General features: G+C 45.4%; 1 long non-coding RNA gene across 9 annotated transcripts in view; it reads right to left on the reverse strand.

The window, feature by feature from the left end:
* LOC148139958 (uncharacterized) overlaps positions 1–17778 on the reverse strand; it is a 46851-nt gene that overhangs the window by 18728 nt on the left and 10345 nt on the right. For 3 of the 9 annotated variants that reach the window (XR_015753250.1, XR_015753249.1, XR_015753251.1), the window contains exons 2-4: positions 14467–14573; positions 9034–9141; positions 5884–5992 (exon numbers count right to left, since the gene is read on the reverse strand). This is a non-coding gene — a long non-coding RNA (uncharacterized LOC148139958). Of the gene's footprint in view, positions 1–5883; positions 5993–9033; positions 9142–11637; positions 11721–14466; positions 14574–17778 lie in introns of all 9 variants that reach the window. The other 6 variants (XR_015753254.1, XR_015753255.1, XR_015753256.1 and 3 more) reach the window with 3 other exon arrangements.

Consider the following 17778-nt stretch of genomic DNA (forward strand, 5'->3'; position numbering starts at 1 on the left):
TGCCTGCCTCGACTGTCTAACTTCTCAACTGTACCAGCCTTAGACATACCTCTTCTCTCACTATCTCTTCAGGTTTACCCCCACTCCCTCACTGGTTTAATGCCTCCTGAGTAGCACTAGCAAATCTCCCTGCCTGGATATTAGACACCTTCCAATTCAGGTACAATCCATCCTTCTTATGCACGTCAATTCTACCCCAGCAGAGATTCCAATGATCCAAACATAGCAATCCTTCTCCCTGCACCAGATCCTTAGCCACACATTCATCTGCTCTATCCTGCTGTTCCTACTCTCACTAGCATGCGGCACAAAGAGTAATCCAGATATTCCTACCCACGAAGACCTACTTTTTATCCTCCAGGATAATGTGCTATATTCTCTCGTCAGGACCTTATCCTTTCCTCTTCCGATGTCATTGGTACTAATGTACAATGAGCTCCCACTGATCATACTCCCTTTTGAGAATACTCTGCTCCCTCTCCGAGACATCCTTGTCCCTGGCACCAGGGAGGTACCACCCATTCTGATGTCTCACTGTCAGCTGCAGAAACGGCAGTCTGTGCCCTATACCAGAGAATCTCCTATCACCATCGATCACCAGGAACCTCATATACCTCACATTACATTGGAGCCAGTCTCTGTACCAGTACCTTGCTTGTCAGTGCGATATGCCCCTGAGAGGGTGACCTCCGACACTTTCCGAAACAGTATACTTGTTTGAGATCAATCAGCCGGGTCCCATTGTGAGGTGAGTGGTGGGATCCTCTCTCTCTCTCTCTGCCCTGTGATGAGGTTCATCATTCACAGTGAATGGGGTAGTATCACAGAGCACAGGGGCTGGGGGCTATTCAGCCCATTGGGACTGTACTCTCTCCCTCTGGAGATGCTGCAAATCTGTCCCAACTCCCCTCTCACTTGCCCAAAGCCCACTAAGTCTTTCCTTAAAAAGTAAAATTCTAAATTTGTTTGAGAACACCTGCTGAATCTGTGTCCAGCTGCCGTTCAGCCTATTCGAGGTGCGCAGAACTTACTAAGTGAAATGATGTTCACATTTTCACTCTGCATTATTTGCCAGTTACCTGAAAGTAGTTACGAAAAATTGTGATCGTGCTAACAATTCCTCTCTCTCTGCAAATTAATTGTTTGGAAACAAATCTGCACCTGGTCCAAATCACTGCTTAACCGACTCAGCTCCAAGGACAATTATCTGTGCTTCTGCTAGCTCTCCACAAAAGAGGAATGCATCTTAATTTATTAGTGTCATAGAGATGGACAGCACAGAAACAGACCTTCGGTCCAATTCTTTCATGCCGACTCGGAATCCTAAACTACTGGAGTCCCATTTGCCAGCTATTGGGCCCTATCCCTCAAAACCCATCCCATTCATGGATGCCTTTCAAATGTTGTTATTGTACCAGTCTCCACTTCTTCATCTGGCAGCTCATTCCACACACACACCACACTCAGCTTGAAAACGTTGCCCCTTAGATCCCTTTTAAATCTTTGCCCTCTCAACTTAAGCCCATGTGCTCTTGTTTTGGACCCACCTCACCTGGGGGGGAAAAGACCCTGGCTGTTCACCGTATCAATGCCCCTCATGATTTATAAATCTCCATAAAGTCACCTCTGTCTTTGACTCTTCAGGGAAAATAGCCCCAGTCTCTCCCTGTAGCCCAAATCCTTCAACCCTGGCAATGTTTTTGCAAATCTTGTCTGACTCCTTTCAAATTTCATAACATCCTTCCCAGAACAGGGATATTCGAACTGAAAGCAGAATTCCTGAAATGGCATAATCAATGTCCTGTATGACGTCCCAGCTTCCGTATTCAATGCATTGACTAATAAATATAAGCATACCATACACCACCTTCACTAGTCTGCCTACCTGCGACTCTACTTTCAAGGAACAATGAACCTGAACTCCAAGGTCTCTTTGTTCAGCAACACTCCCCAGGATTTTACCATTAAGTGCATAAGTCCTGTCCTGATTTGCCTTTCCAAAATACAACAGCTCACATTTATCTAAATTGAACTCAGTCTGCCATTTTTCGTTCCAATGGCCCATCTGATCAAGATCCTGTTGTATTCTGAACTAACTTTCTACACTGCCCACTACACCTCCAATTTTGGTGCCTTCTGACCATATCTCATATATTCACATCCAAGTCATTTATTGAAGGCCCCAATATCCATTGCTGCAGCACACTGCTGCTCACAGGCCTCCAGTCCACAAAGCAACCCTCCATCACCACTCTCTGTCTCCTACCTTCAAGCCAGTTTTGTATCTAAATGGCTCGTTCTCCCAGCATTCCATGTTATCTAACCTTGCTAACCAGTCTGCTTTGTGGAACCTTGTTCAATGCCCATGGAGACAACGTTCACAGGCTGCCTTCATCAATCATCTTTGTCACTTCTTCAAGAAAAAAAATACACTCAAGTTAGTGAGACACGATTTTCCACAAACAAAGCCACTTTAACTCTCCCTAATCATTTCCAAATACACATATATCCTGTCCTTTAGAATCCCTTCCAACAACCTTGCCTGCCACTGACTTCAGGCTCACTGTTCTCTTGTTCCATGGCCTCTCCTTACCACCTTTTTAAAAATAATGGCACCTCACCTGTCGCTATCAATGATACAAATATCTCAGGAGAGGCCCAACAATCTTAAAGGAGGACAGAGGGGGTTAGGGAGGATATTCCAGAGGTTTGTGTCCTTGGCAGCTCCAATCGTTGAGTGATGAAGGTGGGGGATAGCTGTCAACGGAGACAATTAGTGGTTAATCGTGGGTAGTGTGTAATGGCAGGCAATGTGATAACAATGTGTGTGAGTTAAGGGTTGGAGGGGTGGGGTTCAAGGGCAGTGGTGTGGGAAGTAGAGGATATACACTGGAGGGCATTGGGGTTGACCACATGAGAGGGGAAATTGCAGTCCTTGAAATATGGTCCATTTGGTATGTTCTGGAGTGTTCTGACAGCTTGCATCAAGCTTCACTGGAACACTGCACCTAAGCATGAGTCAGATGTTGGCCAGGGAACACGCTCGCGTGTTAAAGTGGCAGGCAACCGGGAGCTCAGGGTCGTTTTTGGCCTGAGAGGGAGCACAGATTGATCCAAATTGCACTTCGTTTCTTTGTAGGAACTGTCAGATTTAGTCCCAGTCACCCAATTCATAATGTTAACCTGTAAACTCCTTATGGACTCAAATCCTAGCACCTTTTCAGGTGGAATGTTCCAGATTCTGATAACTCTGTTCATTGAGAAAAATGATCCCTTTTAAATCTTTTCCTTCTCATCTTAAGCCTGTGTCCTCTAGTTCTGAACCCACAGAACCCGGGAAAAAGTCCCTGACTGCTCACCTTATCCAGGTCCATCATGATTTTATAAACATTTATAAGGTCACCTCTCAGTCTCTAACTCTCCAGGGAAAATAGTCCCAGCCTATTCAGCATTTCCCAATAGCTCAACCCGTCCAACCCTGGCAAAGTCCTTGCAAACCTTTTCTGAAACCTTTGAAGTTTCACAACATCATTCAGAGAACAGGGAGATTGGAACTGAAAACAGAATCCCAGAAGAGCATTAATCAATGTCCTGTACAACCACAATATGACGTCACAACAGTTGCATTCAATGCATTGACCAATAACGGGGAGTGTACCAAACACTGCATTCGCTACCCCGCCTACCTGTGACTCGACTTTCAAGGAACTATGAAGCTGCACTCCAACGTCTCTTTGTTCAGCAACACTCCCCAGGACTTTACCATTTAGTGTACAGGTCCTGCCCTGATTTGCCTTTCTGAAATCCAACAGCTCACATTTGTCTAAATTGAACTCCATCTGACATTCCTTGCGCCATTGGCCCATCTGATCAAGATCCTGTTGCATTCTGAACTAACCTTCTTCACTGTCCACTACACCTCCAATTTTGGTGCCTTCTGTAAACCTACTGACCATACCTTACACATTCACATCCAAGTCAATTATTTAAGGACCCAATATCGATCCTTGTAGCACACTGCTGCCCACAGGCCTCCAGTCCGCAAAGCAACCCTCCATCACCACTCTCTGTCTCCTACCTTCAAGCCAGTTTTGTATCCAAATGGCTTGCTCTCCCTGCATTCCGTGTTATCTAACCCGGCTAACCAGTCTGCTTTGTGGAACCTGGTTGAATGTCCACATAAACAACATTCACCGCCTGGCTTCATCAATTTTCTTTGTCACTTCAAAACATTCAGTTATGTTAGTGAGACACAATTGTGCATGTACAAAGCCACATTGACTCTCCCTAATCATTCCTTACCTTTCCTAATAGATGGATATCCTGTCCCTCAGAATCCCTTCCAACAACTTGCCTGCCACTGACTTCAGGTTCACTGTTTTCTTGATCCATGGCCTCTCCTTACCACCTTTTTAAAATAATGGCACCTCACCTGTCGCTATCAACGATACAAATATCTCAGGAGAGGCCCAACAATCACTTCTAGATTTCCAGAAAGTTCTGGGATACACCTGATCAGGTCCCAGGGCTTTATCAACCTTGATGCCATTTAAGACATCCAGTACCACCTCCTCTGTAACATGGACACTTTTCAAGTTATCACTGTTTATTTCTCCAAACTCTCAAGTTTCCATATCCTTCTCCAGTAAAAAAATGACATGAAATATTTGCATATCTTTCCCACTCCCCGTAGTTCCATAGACAGCCTTGTTGATATTTAAGGGGTCCTATTCTCTGGTCCAGTTAATCTTTTGTCTGTGATATATTTGTTTAATCTCTTTGGATTCTACTTAAACCAGTGCCTGAAGCTATTTCATGTCTTCTTTTTGCTCTCCTGATTTCCCTCAAGTATAAAAGCGTGATCCTGTACACTCCCAAATCCTCTGCCTTTGCCATATCTGCTCCCAGGAGGAGCAATTCCACCCCAGGACATTCCAGAAAGGCCTCCTACTTCAAGGACCACAATTTCCCTCTCACTTGATCAACAATGCCCTCCAATGCATACCCTCCACTTCCTGCATTTCCACCTTTATCCCACCACTTCAACCACAATAAGATTATAACCCTGCAATCTTCACCTTCCACCCCACTAATCTCCAGATACAGTGCATTAACCTCTGTTATTTCTGCTACCTAAAGTCGGATCCCACCACCACAGACATATTTCCCTCTCCACCCCTATCTGCGTTCCACAGACCATTCCCTCAGCAACACCCTTGTTAGGCCCACCCCCTCCCACCAACCCATGCTCCACACCCTTGACCCTCCCTTGCCGCCACGGGAGATGTAAAACGTGCGGCCACACCTCCCTCTGACCTCTGTCCAAGACCTCAAAAGGATCTTTTCACATCAGGCAGAGATTTGCCTGCACATCCCAAAACCTCATATACTGCATCTGGACACTATGGGAAATTTAACATGGTTCATCCAACTAACCTACACATCTTTGGACTGTGGGAGCAAACTGGAACACCCGAAGGAAACCCTCAAACACTGGGGAGAATGTGCCAACTTGAACACAGGCAGTTGCCCGAGGCTGGAATCAAACCCAGGTCCCTGGGGCTGAGGAAGCAGCGTTAACCACTGAGCCACAATACGGTGGGATCTTTGGTGCTGATGTGCTGCCCCACTGATACCTCGGTCACTCACCCTACCTCATTTCCTAACTGGCAGTGATGACGGAGTGAAATTATTGCTAGACAGTTAATCCAGATACCGTTCTGGGGACCCGGGTTTGAATCCCATCACGGCAGATTTTGGAACGTGAATTCAATAAATATCTGGAAAAAATAATCTAGTGACGACAAGGAATCCATTGTCAATTGTTGGAAAAACCAATGTGGTTCACTCACGACCTTTAGGGAAGGAAAATGCCATCCTTACCTGGTCTGGTCTGCATGTGACTCCAGACCTATAGCAACGTGGTTGACTCTTAACTGCCCTCTGGGTAAACGCAGCAATAAATGCTGGCCGAGCCAGTGACAGCCTCATCCTGTGAACGAATAAAGAAAACAGGTCAGGTTTTGTTCCTTCTCTAGTCGGTACATCCTACAAACTGAATCTGAAATGTTCTCGTACACACTGAACAAATACCTTTCCATCCAAGCCCTTAACACTACAGCACTCCGAGGCCATGTTGGTAAAGTTAAAACCCCTTATCATTGTATCCATATTATTCTTACAGATAACCGAGGTCTCCTGGTAAAATTGTGTCTCAATACCCCGCTGACTATTGGGAGAGAGTCTATAATACAATCCCAGTAAGATGGTCATCCCTTTCTTATTTCTCAGTACCAACCAAATAACTTGCCTGGATGTACTCCCAGGAACATCCTCCCGAAGCCCAGCCATAATGTTATCCCTAATCAAAGACACCTCTCTGTAGGTCCCTTTCTATACTTGCTATAGCATCTATGCCCTGGGCCATTAAGCTGCTAGTCCGATCCATCCCTGAGCGATGCCTCTGTAATTGCTGTAATATCCCAGTGCCATGTTCAAAACCATACCCTGAGCCCACCTTCCTGACCTGTCAGGTCTCTTGCACTGAAATAAACGCAGTGCAACTGGTCCGTCGCACCTCATTCTGTGGCTTGCTCTTGCCTGCCTTGACAGTCTGACTGGTGAACACTACCAGCCTCAGACTCACCTCTTTTCTCACTATCTCTTTAGGATTACCCTGACTCCCTCACGGGTTTAATGCCTCCCGAGTGGCACTAGCAAATCTCCCTACTCGTCAGGACCCCATGCTTTCCCCTTCCTATGCCATTGGTTATTTTCCCTTTTGAGAATATTCTTCTCCCTCTGTGAGACATCCTTGACACTGGCACCAGGGCAGCACCACCCCATTCTGACGTCTCACTGTCAGCTGCAGAAATGGCAGACTGTGCCCCTGACTAGAGAGTCCCCTATCACCATCGATCGTGCAGAACTGGATATACCTCACATTATGTTAGAAGCCAGTCTCAGTACCAGTAACTTGACTGTCAGTGCTACATTCCCCTGAAAGTCTATTACCACCTGCATTTTCCAAAACAGTATACTTGTCTGAGATGGGGATAGCCACAGGAGACTCCTGTAGTACCGACCTACCCCTCCTAGCTTTTCTGGCAGTAACCCATCAACCTGACTGTATCTGCAGTATCCTGCGTTCCTGAGACTGCCACCTATAACACCCCCGGCTCCTGTCAATTCCTCACTGCCTTTAATCACTCCTTCACCAATCCATGCGATCCAACAGGATTTGCAATCACACTTCCTGCAGACATAATCATCAGGATCATTGAAACTCTCCCTAATCTCCCACATCCGACAGGAACAGCACACCACTCTACAACAGGCCATCTCTCCGCCTTAACAATCTACAGACCAAGACAAAGACACAGTCTTACTGCTCGAAAAATACTGCCAGACAATAATTTAATGCTTACGTTTCATATCTTAAACATTTAATCAAGAGACTGTAAGACATTAAAAAGAAATCCTCACCTTACTCACGATTGTAGATTTAATAAAATAAAACCGACTAAGATTGATATTTGAAGAGACTGAAACTCACTGAGCTGATCCCCGGCTCGGAGTACTTCCAAGGGTAAGGTCTCTCGGAGGGCAGCTGTGAAATGTCTCTTTTTCTCTTCTCTGCCCACTCCACTTCCAGAGAGGTTTTTAACTTCACAGCAAGTCAGCTCAGAGGGGTCACTGCTTGGTTTTATTCACTGGGGGTTGTCTTTGCTGCCCAGACCAGTATTTATTGGCCACCTTTACCGCCTCCCTGAAATGCTGCAGTCCATGTACACCACAGTGATGTTTGGACAACAACCCCCCTCTGGCCATACAACCCTCCCTGTCTCTGTAATCCCCCTCCGGCTTCAGAAATTACATGTCCGTGGCATAAGATTTTTATTTGGATTCATTTTTGTTTAATAAACTCTCCCAAAAAAGTGAAATATTTTGCCCCCAAACAAATTTCTGTTGATTGACCTTTTGGAGAGGCTGACACATGGACGTTGCAGTATTTTATCTCACATTGTACACCTAGAATGATGGAACTTTCTTTGAAACATTGCTAAAGAGGGAGGCAATGGCTTAATGGTATTCCTGCCAGATGAGTGATATGTACAGTGTTCCGAGGATTAGGGTTAGAATCCCAACATGGCTGATGGCAGCATCGGAATTCAATACAATCTAGAACGAAAAGGCGAATGATGACCATGATTGTTGATTGTTAGAAAACCCATCTGGTTCACTTATGTCCTGTAGGGAAGGAAACGGTCATCCTCACCTGATCTGGCCAACATGTGACTCCAGACCCACAGCTATGTGGTTAACTCTCAACTGCCCTCAGGCAAAATACTTTACAAACTGTTAACAAATACTCCGCAGGTATCACCTAAAAACTGGATGTTCACATTGGGACCATGTGAATTTCTGAATGGCCTGAACTAAAACTGAGTTTCAGCTTCACCTTCTCCCTGTCTCACATCAGTCTGTTTACACCCAACTCCAGAACAATCTCATTGAGCCAAGCAGCCCTCACAGTGCAGCCCTGTCATTTTCATTGTCTGCTCATACCTACATTGCCCTCAGCCTCCTGTACTATTCCAATGCATCTTAATGGGAGCTCAGGGACACCACCTCATGTCTCAATTCAGCCCTTTGTAACCCTAGAGTCAACATGGACCTCAGCAGTTTCTGAATGAACTGACACTTGTCAGAAGCTGGTATATTCCACCTGAAAAGGTACTGGAATTTGAGTCCAAAAGGATTCTTAATGGGAAGTTTGCACGTAATTGAAAATATGAAGTTTACAGGTTAACATCATGAAGTGGGTGATTGGGTCTAAATCTGAGAGTTCTTAAAAAGAGATGACGTGTAATTTGGATAAATCTGTGCTCCCTCTCAGAACAATATGTCCTTCCTCAGCTGCAGGGCCCATAACAGAGCACACACCCAAAGGGTGAACCAACCATGAATTTGTACATCTTTCTGCTTAACAAAAATTTTGGAGATATTTTCCCACAAACAGAACAGACAAACCTTTCTCCTTCCACAGTTAAATGCCAATGATATTCAGATCCTGATGACTCCATTGACTGTAAAAACTTGCTTTTGAGATCCCAGCCTCAATTATTCTGATTTAATATCCTATGAAATGAATTCACAAAACAAAACTCACAGTCAGTACAGGAAGAATATAAAGACACTTTTTTCTTGGTATGTGCTTGATGTGTAAATGCCTCTCTTCAAGTTGCACGACCCCCCCCTCCCCCCCCCATCCTAGGAAGGGGACATGCACATGCACCTCACTGTACCTTACCCCCAATAAAAATGGCGGCCATATCCCAGGACCTTTCACCGCCTGAGGGCCGCAGCCATTTTCCCATCTGCTGCAAACGCAGGATTAAGAGTTTCTACTTCAGACTTACAAACCGCACAGAGTGTAATTAAAACCTACCAGTCTAAAGTGACTCATTATCTCCCTGTCTCCAAGGCCACTCTCCCCTTCCCTGTTTGCGTCTCCCACATTCACCAACGGCCGAATCTCGTGGCACTGCACAGGTAGAGTTACTGGTGACGTGTCATCCCACTGGCCACGCCCCTCATTCACTCCCATCGTTTGGATGACCAGCTGGTTCCACTTCATCCACCAGTCCTGCCACCTTTTCCTATTGGTCCGAAGCTGCCATCAATCAGCTGGAGCCCATTGTGAGGTCAGTGGTGGGATCCTCCCCCTGTCTGAATCAAACCCAGAAGGTGTATGGATGGTGTCAATCAGGAACAACAAGCAGAAGGTGCTGGGAAAGCTCAGCAGGTCTGGCAGCATCTGGGAACAGAAATCTGTACAGTAGCCCTTCCTCAGAACCGATGGGAGCTGGGAAAATTAGAATCCTGACAGTGTCGAAACAGGCCATTCGGCCCAAAAGTTCCACAGCGTCCCTCCGAAGGGTATCCCACACAGACCCATTCCCCTACCCTATTACTGTATATCTCTCCTGACTAATGCACCTAACCTACACATTCCTGAACATTATGGGAAATTCAGCTTGGCCAATTCAACTAACCTGCAGATCTTTATATTGCAGGAGATATGGGTTAAAGAGGAAATAATAGGCAGGAACAGAACCCAAAGAGAGACCAGAACATTTGGAAACAAAGGAGTGGATTATGATCTGGCTGGGGGGTGCATTGCTGTTAATGGAGGGGACAGGAACCTGTGTCTGGCAGCATCTCAGTGGAGGTGGCGGAAATGGCGACTGATGATCTACGTTCTGCTGCAAAAACAGACCCCGAGCTTCCAGCTGCCTACCACTTTAACACACGAGCCTGTTCCCTGGCCAACATCTCTGTCTCATGCTTAGTGCAGTGTTCCAGTGAGGCCAGAACATACCAAATGGCCCCGTATTTCAAGGACTGCAATTTCCCCTCCCATGTGGTCAATATGATCCACTATATCTCCTCCACTTCCCGCACCTCTGCCTTTGAAACCCACAACTCCAACTGCAACAAGGATAGAACACCCCCCCCCCCCCCCCCCCCAAGTCCTTACCTTCCACCCAGATACAACACATCATCCTCTGCCATTTCCACGAGCTACAATCAGACCACACCACCAGATTCTTAAGGGGTTTGACAGAATAAATACTGATGTGTCTGAGGGTAAATACTGAGGGGGGGAGTTTGAAACCAGATTCTGAGTCAGTCACAGAATCAAGGGTTCTGTTTCAGATTCGTCAAGTTTAAGGCAACACAGACACGGGTAAGGGGTTTCAGTAGAAATGGAGCTGGGGTGAGGAGGAAATAAGCAATGTTTAAGAGATTGGAATTCCTGGTGTTTGGGATTGTGTAGATGTCTGATCAGAAGGTCAGCTTCGCGTCAGATATAACTGCAATACTGTGAAGAGTGTAGTTCTGCTGAATAGTTCCCAGTGAGAGGGAGAGGCTCAGCAGTAAGGGAAAGGAATTTGTCAGGCAACGGGTTTAACCACTACAATGTTTCATTGGAGGAAACTGCGCCTAATCGAGTAGTAGGAATGTGGTAAGCAGTTTGATAACTGAGTAACAGTGGAGTAATGGAGAGGGATGATGGGGAGGGAGAGCTGGGCATCGTCAGTGTACATGTGAAACCCAACATGGTGCTTTTACACAATGTCATCTCCTGGCAGTCTGTACGTGAGATACAGGAGGGAACAAGGACACCAAATGCAAGAAATTCAGAAAGGAAAGGGAGTGGAGATGGAGCAGGATTTTGGGAGAGAAGGACATAACCAGAAAAGACAGAACAAGGAACAATATCTGTGAATCGGCGAGGGGGACTGATGAGGAGGAGGAGGAGGAAAGAATGTTGGAAAGTCTATAGTTTAGTGAAATTAGGGTAAAGGGTCAAGATGAGCTCTGATAAGGCTTGACAAGAGACTGGAGGAAAATGTAAGTTTAGGACAAAAACTGGGAACACCCCGTGAGGCAGTTTGGCCAGTGGGAGGGAGGGAAGCAGAAGATCAGATTATCTCAGTAGTGACAGAGAAACTCCATGTGCTCCAAACTCTTGTTGTTGGAGAGAAGGATGGAGGAGACAGAATGATGGACAGTGTTTCACAAAGAAACAAAACCTGGGTAAGTGATATTTAAAGTGAGTGAACAAACCTAATGTATTTAACTTTTATCCAAACTATTAAAACAAACGACTAAAGTCCTGGTTCGAATCCCAGCTTGGCAGATGGTGGAATCTGAATTCAAGAAAAAATAACTGGAATTAGGAATATCCTGATCTCCATGGAACCATTGTCAATGGCGAAAAAAACCCTGCCAACCTGACAGTGACCCAGCAAGCTACTCACTGAAATAATCACTGCAAAGTTTCAACAAAGGAATGAAACTGGATGGACCACTCGGCATCTAACAAGGCACCAGAAAATACAACCACAGAATCAGCCCCGTCGATGGTGCAACGTCCTCCAGACTAACATCTGGATTTTGGTGCCAAAATGTGCAGAGCTGTCTCACAGACCAATCAAGGAACAGCCTGACATAGTCATACTCATGAAATCAACCCTTACAGACAATGACCAGACAGCACCATCACCAGATTGTGGTGATGGAAAAGCCCAACAGGTCAGGCAGCATCAGGAGAAGGAGAATCGATGTTTCGGGCCTAAGCCCTTCATCAGCCTGACCTGCTGGGCTTTTCCAGCACCAGGCTCTTGACTCTGATCTCCAGCATCTGCAGTCTTCACTTTCTCCTGAAATCTCTGGATATGTCCTGTCCCACCGGCAGCACAGACCAGGCAGAGGTGGTGGCACAGACAGGGAGGATTTGCCCTTGGAGTACTCAGCATTGACTCCGGACACCAGGAAATCTAATGGCTCCTGATGATTACCACGTACTGTCCTCCCTTGGCTGATGGATCAGTTCTCCTTCATGTTTGAACAACATTTGGAGGAAGCACTGAGGAAGTAAAATGGTGTCAAACATACTCTGGGTACAGGATTTCATTGTCCACAATCGAGACTAGCTCTGCAACAGAATTACTGACTGAGCTGGGCAGGTCCTAAAGGACATAGCTGTTCATCTGAGTCTGCAGCGGGTGGTGAGGGAACCAAGAGTGTACAACATACATGATCTCATTGTTATGAAGTGGCCAGCTGCAGATACATCTGTCCATGACAGTATCAGTACGAGCGACCATCACACATTCCTTTTTGAGTCACAAGTCTTGGCTTAAAGTTGAGAAAAACCTCCATTGTGTTGAGTGACACTATCACCGTTCTAAATGGGACAGACTTTGAATAGATGTAGGATCTCAAACTGGGTATCTCTGAGGCACTGTGGGACATCAACAGCAGAACTGTACTCCAGCACAATCTGAAATCTCATGGGTTTGTAAATCCCACTCTCACCCATCACAATGGACAGTAAAGGAGGGCATGTCATGAGCAGCACCAGGCAGACCTAAAAATGAAGTGCCAACCTGGTGAAGCTACCAAAAAGGACCATCTGCATTTCAAACAGCATCAGCAGCAAGCAACAGAGCTAAACGATCCCACAACCAATGGAACACATCGGAGCTCTGCAGTTCTGCCACACCCAGTTGTGAACGGTGATGGACAATTAAACAACTCACTGGAGGAAGCATCACAGATATCCCCACCTTTCCTGATGGAGGAGCCTCACACATCCATGCACCAGATAAGATGACAGCATCAGCAGCAATCTTCAGCCAGATGCAAAGTGAGATGATCCATCTTAGCCTTCTCCAGTGGTTTCTAACATCACAGATGTGAGTTTTAAGCCAGTTAGCTTGAGTTTGAATAACATCAAGAAATGGTTAAGTAGTGCAAAGGCTATGGACTCTGCCAACATTCTGGCAATAATACTGATAGCTTGTGCTCCAGAACTTGCCATCCACCAAGTCACGTACTGCTCCAGCACTGGCATCTACCGACAATGTGAAACATTGCCTAGACATGTTCAACACAAAAACACAGGACAATCCAACCCAGCCAATTTCCCTCTATCAGTCCACACTCGATCAGCAGTAAAGTGATGGAACATGTTATCAACAGGGCTATCAAGCAGCAGCTGCTCAGCAACAGCCAGCTGAGTGACACTCATTTTAGTCTCCACCAGGGCCACTTAGCTCCCGATTGTGGTACCGCCCTGATTCACAACCTGACAACTAACTGAATCCCAGAGGCGAGGTGAGGGTGACAGCACAGTCCCACTCAAGACCACTAATTCTAGCTGATTCCACCCTTGTCGCAGCTCATACACTCTCATCCATATTGTGTTATCTCCAGACTTCATTATCCAAACGTACTCCTGGCCAGCTTCCCACATCCAACCTCCCTGTAATCTCAAGAAAAATCTCTGCTGCCCAAGTACTCCCTCGTACCAAAACTTGTTGATCCATCAAAAGGCTGCTATTCATAATCAACAACATAGAGCCACAGAGATGTACAACATGGAAACAGACCCTTCAATCCAACCCGTCCATGCTGACCAGATATCCCAACCCAATCTAGTCTCACCTGCCAGCATCCGGCCCACATCCCTCAATTTAAAATTCTCACACTTGATTTAATTCCTGATTGTGACCATCCCCTAGCTCGCTGCAACACACAACCTTTGAGACATCGACAACCCATTCTGTTCGAGACTCCCAATGATCTGTTAATTCATTACTTCACCTGTGTGGCTGCTTTTACAGTTGCCAAAGCAACAAGGTCTGAAATTCGCAGCCAAAACCTCACAGGTCTGCTTTCCCCCTTTAAGACATTCCTCAAAACCTGCTTATTTGGCAATGCTTTTGGTCACCTGACCTAATATCACCATCTCTGGCCTTATGTTTAAAATTCTCAATAATATTTTTGTGGAATTATAAGCATGATAATAAAAATACAAACTGTTGTTGATTTGGACATTATCTTCAGATCTTTACTGTTGCTGAGTGAATACTCTGTAATGTCTCTTACCCAACCACATTGTGGGAGCACCTTCACCACACAAACTGCAGCTGTACAAGAAAGTCAAACATCACCCTCTCCCCAGGCAACAGGGCTTTGGCATTAATCACTGGTATCTGTGGAAGGAGAAACACAGTCGATGTTTCAGGGAGTGCAAAACGGATTACAGGGATTGAAAATGGTGCAGAATTTGATAGTCAGAAATGGAAGGAAGATACACTTGCTTATTGGAAAAAGGAATTCTTGACTGTTAAAGATTTTCCAGCAAATATTGATAAGCAGCACATGGTCAGGGGCTGTGCGGCAGTGAAAAATTAACTTACAAAAATGTCCGTAAAAATAATAGTAAAATACCAAACAGACCAAAAATACACCCATTGTTCGATACTGACGAAGCTAGATATTGACAAAGTGGTCATGAGGGAGCCCAGAGATGAAGCAGAGCAGTATAAGTTGTTATGATCCCACAGTCATAGAGATGTATAGCACCGACACAGACCCTTCGGTCTAACTCATCCTTGCCAAACAGGTATCCGAAGTGAGTCTATTCCCATTTGCCAGCACTTGGCCCATATCCCTGTATACGCTTCCTAATCATATCATGTGTCTATTTAGATGCCGTTAACATGTTTTAATTGTACTAGCCTCCACCACTTCCTCTGGCAGCTCATTCCACCCACTGCATGAAAGAGTTGTCCTTTAGGCCCCTTTGAAATTTTATCCGTTCACCCGAAAGCAATGCCCTCTACATCTGGACACCACCATTCCAGGGAAAACACCTTGTTCATTTACTCTATTCATGCCCCTCATGATTGTATAAACCTCCATAACATCACCACTCAGCCGATGGCACTCCAGGGAAAACAACCCCAGCCTTTTATGCCTCACCCTACAGCTCAAATCCTCCATCCCTAACAACATCCTTGTCAGTCTTTTTTGAAACCTTTCAAGTTTCACAGCACCCTTCTGATAGGAGTCAGGCCAGAATTGCACACACTATTCCAAAAGTGGCATAACGAATGTCCTGTACAGAAACATGACCTCCCACATCCTATACTCAATGCTCGAACCAATAAAAGAAAATATACTGAACACCTTCTTCATCATCCTATCTACCTGCAATTTGACTTGCAAGGACTATGAACCTGCAGTCAAGGTCTCTTTGTTCTGCAAATGTCTCCAGGGCCTTGCCATTCAGTGTATAAGTCCTGCCCTGATTTACTTTTCCAAACTGCAGCACCTAACATTTATCTAAATTAAACCCCATCTGATCAATATCTCATTGTAATGTGAGGTAACCTTCTCCATTATCCACAATACCTCCAATTTTGTATGACCTGCAAACTCATTTACGATACCAAATAATTTAAATGAATGACGAAACAAATCCAGAAATAAACATCAATTTCTCTGAGTTTGAATGTGCTCTGTGTAAATCCTGCCCAATGACTCTGTACCAGAGAAAGACTGCACCTGTGCCTGGCTGCATCTTGCCCCCTACAAAGCTGGTGGCTCCGCATGTGTCCAGTGAATTTTTGCCCCAAATAAAGATGGCGGCGCGCACCCATGTCTGCAGCCACACTGAGGCAATTCCCCGTTTACTGAAAACACGAGACTGGGACGTTCAAATTTGTGTTTTCCGATGTGCACATTTTGTTTGTAAAACCTCTCCGCTCATACAGAATCTCTCTCACCTCCTGCGGTTCCACAGACAGCCTTGATTTTTGCGGGTACCTATTCTCTGCCTGGTTACTCGTTTGTCCTTAGTGCATTTGTACAATCACTTTGGATTTTCCTTAAACCTATTTCCTGAAGTTATCTCATGTCCTCTTTTTGCCCTCATGGTTTACCTCGAGTATACTCCTATTGCCCCTATACTCCTCTAGGGATTCACACAAAAACAGCTCTCTGTACCTACCATATGCCTCCTTCATTTTCTTGACCAGGCACTCAATTTCTTTCGATCGGCAGCATTCTCTACACCTACCAGCCTTGGCCTTAACAGGAACATACTGTCTGTGTACTCTTGTTGTCGCATGCCTCTGGAGGCAATGGCAGATGAGGACAGAGGAGCAATCATTCCCAGTAAAGAGGTAATGTTGGGAAAGATAACAGCCTAAAGCTAGATGGGTCTCCTGGCCCTGATGGATTGCATCCCAGGGACTAAAGGAGAAGGCGGGGGTGGTGGTTGGGGGGGGGGGGGGTGAAGTGAATAACAAATAGACTCGTGCTAATTCACTAAAATTTGTTGGATTCTGGGATGGTTTTGACAGACTGGAAGCTGCAAATGTGGTGCCACTATTTTTCAAAAAGGACCCGTTAGCTTAACTTCTGTAGTGGAGAAAATGCTTGAATCTCTCAAGGAAGTAGTGGTGAGATATCTGGGTAGAAATTGTCTCATTTAGCAAACACAGCATGGATTCATGAAAGGCAGGTCACATTTAAGGATTTACTGGAATTATTTGAAGATACGACGAGCGCGTTGGACAAGGCGGACTCGGTGGATGTGGTGTACCTGGATTTCCAGAAGGTATTCGATAAGTTGCCACACAAAAGGCTGCTGAATAAGGTAAAGATGCACAGCATTATGGGTAATGTATTATCATTGATATAGGATCGGTTAACCAACAAAAAATAAAGAATGGGGATAAACGGGTGTTTGGTTTAGTGTTGGCACTACAACTTGTTTGCAATTTACACAAATGTTTTGAAGTTGAGGACCAAGTGTACGGTGTCAGAGTTCACATTTGTTACAAAGATGAGGTAGAGCAATGTCTGCAGAGGCCACTGTCAGTCTGCACAGGGAGACAGATAGGTTAAGTGAGTGGGTAAGAGTCTGGCAGATGGGGTTCAATGTTGGGATATATGAGGTCATCCATTTTGGTTGGACTAACAGCAAACTGGATGACGAAATGGTGAGAACATGCACCATGCTGCTGTGCAGAGGGAGCTGGGTGTCCTTATGCATGAATCACAGGAAGTAGGTTTGCAGGTGCAGTAGGTAATTATGGCAGTGAAGGGAATATTGTCCTTCATTGCTAGAGGGATGGTTATGCTGCAGTTGTACAGGGTGCTGGGGAGGCCACACCTGGAATACTGTGTACAGGTTTGGTCCCCTTACATTAGCAAGGATGTACTGGCAGTGGAGGGAGTACAGAGGAGGTTCACTAGTTTGAGTCAGGAGTTGAGAGGTTTGGTGTATGTGGAGAGATTGAGAAAACTGGTTCTATAGTCATTGTAATTTAAAAGATGGAGGTTGGAGAGGAAACAATAAAATTATGAAGGGAGTAGATAAGATAGAAGCAGGGAGGCTATTTCCAC

This window comes from Chiloscyllium plagiosum, unplaced genomic scaffold, assembly GCF_037043375.1.
Source record: "Chiloscyllium plagiosum isolate Xiang-an unplaced genomic scaffold, Cpla_swu_hap1 HiC_scaffold_36, whole genome shotgun sequence".
In the NCBI taxonomy this organism is placed as follows: domain Eukaryota; kingdom Metazoa; phylum Chordata; class Chondrichthyes; order Orectolobiformes; family Hemiscylliidae; genus Chiloscyllium; species Chiloscyllium plagiosum.